The 8,223-nt window shown below is 39.2% G+C and overlaps 1 pseudogene; it reads right to left on the bottom strand.

Moving 5' to 3' along the window:
* Window positions 1–3,953: 3,953 nt before the first annotated feature.
* On the bottom strand, window positions 3,954–4,894 carry LOC100353899 (olfactory receptor 9G4-like; annotated as a pseudogene).
* Between the last annotated feature and the right edge of the window lie 3,329 nt (window positions 4,895–8,223).

The following is an 8,223-nucleotide window of genomic DNA, read 5'->3' as shown; positions in this document are numbered from 1 at the left end:
AAGATAGAAGCCATCGTGTCCCTCTCCAAGGAATAGCTGGAACTTGAGGGAGAATAGATGTAGAGAATGGAACCATAGTCTTTTGGTCTTCAGATAACAGAATAATAGCATCACTTAGTTTCTTTCCTCAAGATATGTCAATTTCCTATGTCATCAATGGCAATTACTCCTTCTGATTCTTTTTAGAGCTCCTAATTTTGCTGGACTACATGGAATACAGTTCTTCACATTTAGTATTTATTATTCATACTAACAAAACATAAAAATATCTTTATTTATATAATTTTTATTTATCCTGTCACTATGTACACATTTAATCTTATCATCATTTTAAAAATTCAATCAAAGTGCCAAAGAGGTCATGTTTAGCTGTGTTGATATCTGTTTTCAATGGGGAACTTTTCCTGGTTGGTTACCATATAATCTAATAAGTTGAAAACCTCTAGTACTAGATATGGGTCAATCAGGAAACAAATGCCAGAATCCCTTTTTGCATTGATATGCTAATAACATGAACCAGAAGTACTCCTTCTCAGCCACTCAGAGGTCAAATCCAGAATAACTTGTTTTGCATAGGGAAGTTAATAGAGTGCTGAAACAGATCCAATGTGTTCAGAACCTTGGCTGATGCAAACCTTGTCCAATGATTGTTATTCTTCCTCAAGGCCCTTTGCCCCTCCCTACCTGTCTGTTTTAATCTGTCTGTCTCCTATCTCTATCACTGCTATGTATGCCTGCACAACAGAATAATTGATCATGAGCTAAATTTTGTGCTCTATCTGAGCAATTGCTTTTATTTTGTCTCTTACAGTTATGCAATCCAATCTAGTTTCTATAGTACTGGGAATCTAATTCCATTACTGCTTCTCATACACACTTCCCTAGCCTACTGACAGTAGAACTTCACAAGGCTGACAATAATTCTACTTAACAATGCATTTCTTAATGTCTTAGTAAAAGTATTGTCCTGAGAGAAAGAAGATGACAAGTGAGGAGGGTGATAGTTAGGCAATGACTGATCCAGCTACACACAATAATGTATACAATATCCTGATTTTCCTCTACAGACATCTTCCTCAATGGTCACACCAAGTTGGCTTGACATTTTTACTTTAATGCCTATAGCAGGTTTTTTTTTTTTTTTTTTTTTTTTTTTTTTTTTGGACAGGCAAAGCAGACAGTGAGAGAGAGAGAGAGAGAGACAGAGAGAAAGGTCTTCCTTTTCCATTGGTTCACCCCCCAATGGCCGCTGAGGCTGGCGCACCGCGCTGATCCAAAGCCAGGAGCCAGGTGCTTCCTCCTGTTCTCCCTTGTGGGTGCAGGGCCCAGGGAGTTGGGCCATCCTCCACTGCACTCCCGGGCCACAGCAGAGAGCTAGACTGGAAGAGGAGCAACCAGGACAGAATCTGGCGCCCCGACCAGGACTAGAACCCTGTGTGCCGGCGCCGCAGGCACAGGATTAGCCTATTGAGCCATGGCACCAGCTGCTTATAGTACTTTTAATTCAATATTAACCAACCCAAAAAATTATCATCATTTTTCAAAGAATTGAAATGTAATTCCAAATCTTTCATGCCGATGTCAATAAATTTCACCATATGAAACTCACTATATCTTTCTCCTTGCTCTCCTACCCAAGAATACATTCCTTTACATGTTCCCAAATACTTCTCAATACAAAATGATGAGGTCCTACAAATATCAGATTGTGTTTAATTTTGAATTTAACTATGATCCCAAAAGCAATGTGGACACTGAGGTTGAGTAACAAAAATTGCATCCGCAGGTAAGCCACTTTTCAAAGTGCAGTCAGTGAAAAGTTTTCATCTGGGACAGTTTTATTCTCTCAGATAATAGGAAGAAGTTATATTTTAATATAGGCTCAAGAGAATTTTAGATTCAAAATTTTCAGATCATTCCCATTTTTGTCAAATGCTGTAGTCCAATATCTCAGGATCTCCCAATGTTCCAATGGGTTCTATCATCTTTCTACTAAGTGTAGATTAAGTGTCCCTTATCCAAAACATGGGACTAGAATTATTTCCAAATTTGGGATGTTTTGGATGTTGATATTTGTATATACTTACTGAGACAATTAAGGAATGGGATCTCATTCTAAACATGAAGTATATTTATGTTTCATATATACCATAAGCCCATGAAGATTATTTTATACAATATTTTCAATGTTCCTGCATTTGAACTTCAACCCATCCCATGAGATCAGGTGTGGATTTTCACTTGTTATTTAATGGCAGAGCAAAAATATTCACATTTTTGATGATTTCTCATTTCAGATTTTCACATCAGAGATGTTTGACCTGTACCTACTCAGGTAAAGCATTTATTTAGCCAGTAAATCTGCAATACCAATAGTCAGGCTATATCACTGAGTTTCAAATATATCTTCTCAAAGATCATAGGGGAGGAGAAACATTCTGGCTATTTACTTTTTCAGTTTAGTAGTACAGGTTTCATTTCAAAGGATTCAGTTCAACATCTGATATTTATTATCACTATATTTGTACATCTTGTCATAGCTTGTTCTATCAATGTCTTGTCCTTCATTTATCCTTCAAACTTTTGTGCCGCTAGTGAACATAAAGTTGATGCCCCTGGATTCGTTAGATTATCAGTGTTCCATTCCTCCCCAATTACAAATTACTTCATATAATCTTTAAGCACGTGAACAATCCAATTCCAGTTGAATTGCACATTTTTATCTCCTTAGACCACAGTCCATCATGAACCTGGCAGGTAAAACATGGTCATTTGGAACATTTGAGGAGGGTTTAATAAAGGGATTGTTTCCCTCTCTGTGTAACTGTGCCTTTATAAAAAATAAAATAAATCAAAAAAAAAAAAAAAAAGAAGTGAGAGGTTCTAGGCACTTGAGAGAAAACTTTGAAAAAGGATGATCTAGGCTGCTGCAGCAGCTCACTTGGCTAATCCTCCACCTGCGGCGCTGGCACACTGGGTTCTGGTTCCGGTTGGGGCGCTGGATTCTGTCCCAGTTGCTCCTCTTCCAGTCCAGCTCTCTGCTGTGGCGTGGGAGTGCAGTGGAAGATGGCCCAAGTCCTTGGGCCCTGCACCCGCGTGGGAGAACAGGAGGAAGCACCTGGCTCCTGGCTTTGGATCAGCGCGGTGCACCGGCCGCAGCGGCCACTGGGGGTTGAACCAATGGAAAAGGAAGACCTTTCTCTCTGTCTCTCTCTCTCACTGTCCACTCTGCCTGACAGAAAAACAAAAGGATGATCTGTTAGGAGCTAGACCTTTAGTCCATTAATGTAACCAACTGTGACTTCTCTGCAGGTAACAAGGTTGGAGAAAATACTCTCCCCTTATTCTTCTCCTGATGTTAACAATCATAAGACACAAACTTCTCCATGGACTTAGAAGTGGTCTTTTCTTGTGCAGTTTTTTTGTAATCAAACAACTCAATTACTTTACTTAATACAATATAAATGTAGGGAGACACAAGATTTACAAAGATATTATCTGTATACTCAGCTAGTTTTACAAACGAATTGAGAGGAAGCATCTTACCAAAAATAAATATCTGCAAAATCTTGAGCAAACCACTAGATGTCACTGCAAGCAAAAGTTCCTCATCCAGTGAAGATTTTCACCAAGCTTCAGAGTTAAACTATATTCAAGAAACTATGAAGTTTCTTTTTCCACCAAAGTGTCTTAAAAATGACAGCAGATTCAAATTTATGAGATTTGTTGCATGCAAGGAAGCAAACCGTTATATTGCAGAGCATCAAATAATCAAATAGTATAAGTTCAAATTAATTTATTTCATGCAAAATTAATAGAGTAATTTGCTCAATATTTCATTGTTGAAAGAGAAAGTTGCTGACTTTAATTGAAATACAGAAAATAATATAAACATGTCTACAACCAAATTATTTTAACAATGCAATAACAGCATTCCAAACAAAAGACCACCTTCAAGACTGTGGCTGTATGCTCTGTGTTGCCTTCCTAAAGGCCTCTTTGATGTCTTTGTTTCTCAAGCTATAGATGAGAGGATTGAGCAGTGGGTTGATGATCGTGTAGAACAGTGCAGCCACTTTGTCTTTCTCCAAAGAGTAGGTGGAGCTAGGTCTGGAATACATGAAGAGCAAGGACCCATAAAAGAACATGACTGAGATGATGTGGGATGCACAAGTGGAGAAGGCCTTCCACCTCCCTGAGGCTGAACGGATCCTCAGGATAGCCAGCAGGATGTTGAAGTAGGAAATCAGGATGACAAGAATGCTGGAGAGAACTGTGAAGCCAACCAGAGCCAGAAGAATTTGTTCATATCCCCGGGGTGTCTGTACAGGACATTTTTATCAATGGTGGTGCATCACAGAAAAAGTGTTCGATGATGGTTTTACCACAGAAACGCAGGCAGAATGTGTTGGCAGTATGGGCTATGGCATTCAGAATCCCCCCTAAGTAGGAGCCAGCAACAAGCCCAGTACACAGCGAAGTGGACATGATACTTGAATAAAGCAGTGGGTTACAGATGGCCGCATGGCAGGTCATATGCCATAGCTGCCAGGAGAAAGCACTCAGTGTAGGCTGTGATACAGGAAAAGAATAGCTGAGCCGCACATCCAACCAAGGAGATGCGCTTATCTTTCTAGACACAGTTGGCCAGGATTTTGGGGGTGTACACAGAGGTGTACCAGAAATCCAAAAAAGATAGATTGCCAATGAAAAAGTACATAGGTGTATGCAGACGGGAATCAATCTGGTTTAGGATAATCAGGGTCATGTTCCCGGACACGGTTAGCAAATAGAGCATCAGAAATACCCCAAACAGAGTGGGCTGCCACCGGGGGTCTGCTGAGAAGCCCACCAGCATGAATTCAGTCAGGAAGGTGTGATTTCCCTCTCCCATGTCCACAAAGCAGCAAGGCTGAGTAACATTATGAGGAAAAACAGAGAGCAGTGACTTTTTAATTGAAAGAAGTGAACAAAGGTATCAATTATGTCAACAATTAGAAGAGGGTCTGTGGATATTTATCCTTACAATCAAAAATTATGGAACTTAAGTCTGTGACTCTGGATGAGCCCTGAAATTGGAGTCAGAACTGATTACAAAATTACAGCTTTCACTTTTAAATTAGAGTAAATTAACATCACCAGTTTTATGCAAAGCCAGTCTCCTGCAAATAGATGGGAAAAATACAGCTGAGATGTTCGGTACCTGGTGAAAGAGGGAGGGGGGAAAGGAGGGAGGAAAGTGATGTCATTATATCCTTAGAGTTGTATCTATTTATTATATTGAATCTGTTAAAAACTAATTAAAAATTTGTACTAAAAAGAATAACATTTTTAAATGTCAATATCCTTGCAAATGTTAATGAAGACTTCTTGCATTTATGCATAACAATGATAGGTTTATGAATATCAATATACAGTACTACTCTTGCAACTATTCGTGCAAATAGAAAAAATCATCTATACTATGTGCCTGGTAGTACTCAAAGTCCTCTACCTAACCCGTTTAAACTACCTCCTAACTTGATAAGGTGGATAATATTATGATCATTGATGAAACTTAAGCATAGATTTCAGCAGCATCAATGAACATTGAACTAGTGAGGAACAGAGTCTATGCTGGAACTCAGAATTTTCTTAATCAAAAGTATACGTTCCTGGGCTGGCTCCATGGCATAGTATGTAAAACTGCGGCCTGTGGCACTGGCATCCCATATGGGCACCTGTTCGTGTCCTGGTTGTTCAACTTCAACCAGCTTCTGGTTAATGCTCCTGGGAAATCAGCGGAGAGTGTCCAAAGACTTGTGCCCCTACACCCACATGGGAGACACAGAAGAAGCTCCAGGCTCCTGACTTCAGTTTGGCCCGGTTCTGGGAACTACAGCCATTTGGGAAGTGAACCAGCGGATGGAAGAACTCTGTCTCTGTCTCTCTCTCTCTCTTTCTTTCTCTCTGTTACTCTGCCTTTCAAATAAATAAATAAATAAATATTTTAAAAGGCTTATGCTTACAAATTTTTAGCCATCTATCACTGATAAGTGAATAATTGTCTTCTCACATTTTGTCATAACTAAGACTGCACTACAGCCCTATAGCAACCTGAATATTTTTGCCTACTATATTTTATGTCCACTTTTCTGTAGGACATAAGAAATTATATGAGGGTACTTCAAAAACCTAATGGAAAATGCTGCAAAAATACTATACAAGGGGTCAGACTTGTGTTGCAGCAGGTAAAACCGCCACCTGCTATGCCAGCATCCCATATGGGCATGACTTTGTGTCCTAGCTGCTCAACTTCTGATTCATATCCCCACTAAAGGCCTGGTAAAAGCAGCAGAAGATGGCCCAAGTGTTCGGGCCCCTGCCACCATGTGGGAGACTCAGGTGAGACCCTAGGCTCTTGACTTCAGCCTGGCCAAGTGCTGGCCATTACAGCCATCTGTAGAGAAAAGCTAAGAGAAGATATTTAATTAAAAATACTACCTAAGTTTTTAAAGGTATATAACTTTTTAATAACTATCTAAACAAATATCCTCTCTAGACTGTTGATTCAGTGGCCAGTTGATTCCCCCCAACAACTCACCAACCAGCTACTAAAGCAGAGGGAGAAAATTAAAACTCAGAAAGGATTATGAGTCATTTCTGTGTTATAACCACTCACTTTTGAGTTATGCCAAAGCAAATATTGTAACTAAAACATAAACTCAAGACCTGTAGCTCTAGGTCTGCTGTCCTGTCTTGTTGGGAAGTGAGATATGTAGGTGTCCTTAATTTTCAGATGTTGCTGGTGATGTTCAAAGATGAACTAATATGATTAACAACGTTGTACTCAAAGCGGTTGGAGTCCTGAAGTTTCATTCATTTCTCTGTCATTCCTTAGTGGATATCTTCTCATTAGTAGAGTGCAGACAGTTCTATACCCTGTCTGCCTTAAAGCTACCTTAATGACCCTGTATCTCATCACTTCCCTTCATGTTTAAGATTTCAACCAATCTAAATTACTCACGAGACTGATTTCCTTCACATTAATTTCACACTCTGGGAGCTTAACAGTAGATACACGATACCATACTCTTGTGCAATTACATACTACTTTTTGTTTCTGAACCTTCTTAAGCCTGAGTAGCATTATCTTGTAGGAATCTATGATTATCGTATTCATAATGAATAAAACTGTGAGTTACAGCCGCCATCCGTCTCTGCGGTCACTGTGAACTTCCTATGCTATGCTATCACCTGCGTATTCAAGAAAACATATCTGAGGAATTTCAAGCTTATTTATAATACAACACAAGTTTAGGAAGAAGAAAACTGCATCGAGAGAGAAAAATTGCTATACATTTTTTTTTGCTCTGACTCAGAAAAGGCAAATACCTCACAGAGTAACATATAGTTTATTAACTATCCCAAAGACTTCAAGGAAAAACTATTTAAATGGGAAATGAAAAGTAAGAAACATTTAGAAAGATGACTTCCCAGTTTGGACTAAGGAGAGAGGGGGCAGCAACCCTAGCAAAAGTGAAAATACGTGTAAGGGCTTTCTCATGGAAGGAGATGGTACAGTCAAGAACTGAGAGAGACTCAGGAAAGCTGGAGCAGAGAAAGGCAGCTCCAAGGAGCCAGAATGCCACCACATCACAAAAAATCTTAGAGGACATGTTGACTTTAGCCTTTAAACCAATAGAAGTTAAAGTCAGATAGTGTGAGAAGCTGATGTGATCAGATTTATTTAAAGATCACTCTGGCTGTAGTTCAGCAAATGAATTGAAAGGAGCAATTGCTCGTTGAACTGGAAACGTTACACTCTTCATTCTTCTCTCACCTGATGAAATCAGGCTGCGTGGTATTGAAGAATGTGTGTGTGCAGATCTTCTGATAAAACTGAAAAAGAGAGTTAGCAAGGATAGGGCAAAAAATGCCACTTCCTGGAGGACAGAACTCAAGTCACTTAGCAGCAATCTCTCCTCTGAAAAGTGATATTTTTTTTTAATAAATCAGTTAATCCTCAAAATACTGGGGAAGTCTAAATACAAGATCATTTCTAATACCTATTGGTAATAAAGATTTCCTATTTAAATTTTTTACAACAAACTATAAAGTCTAGAATGTATGGATAAACAAATGTTTTAGAAGTTTAGAAACACTCCATTGAAAGACTCAATATTATAAGTGATTTCTGGGTCGGCGCCGCGGCTCTCTAGGCTAATCCTCGGCCTTGCGGCC

This window comes from Oryctolagus cuniculus, chromosome 1 (genome assembly GCF_051225735.1).
Source record: "Oryctolagus cuniculus isolate XC-2025 breed Fujian yellow rabbit chromosome 1, ASM5122573v1, whole genome shotgun sequence".
Classification (NCBI taxonomy): Eukaryota; Metazoa; Chordata; class Mammalia; order Lagomorpha; family Leporidae; genus Oryctolagus; species Oryctolagus cuniculus.
The sequence above is the reverse complement of the archived record's forward strand: the minus strand, read 5'-3'. Positions and strand labels throughout refer to the sequence as shown.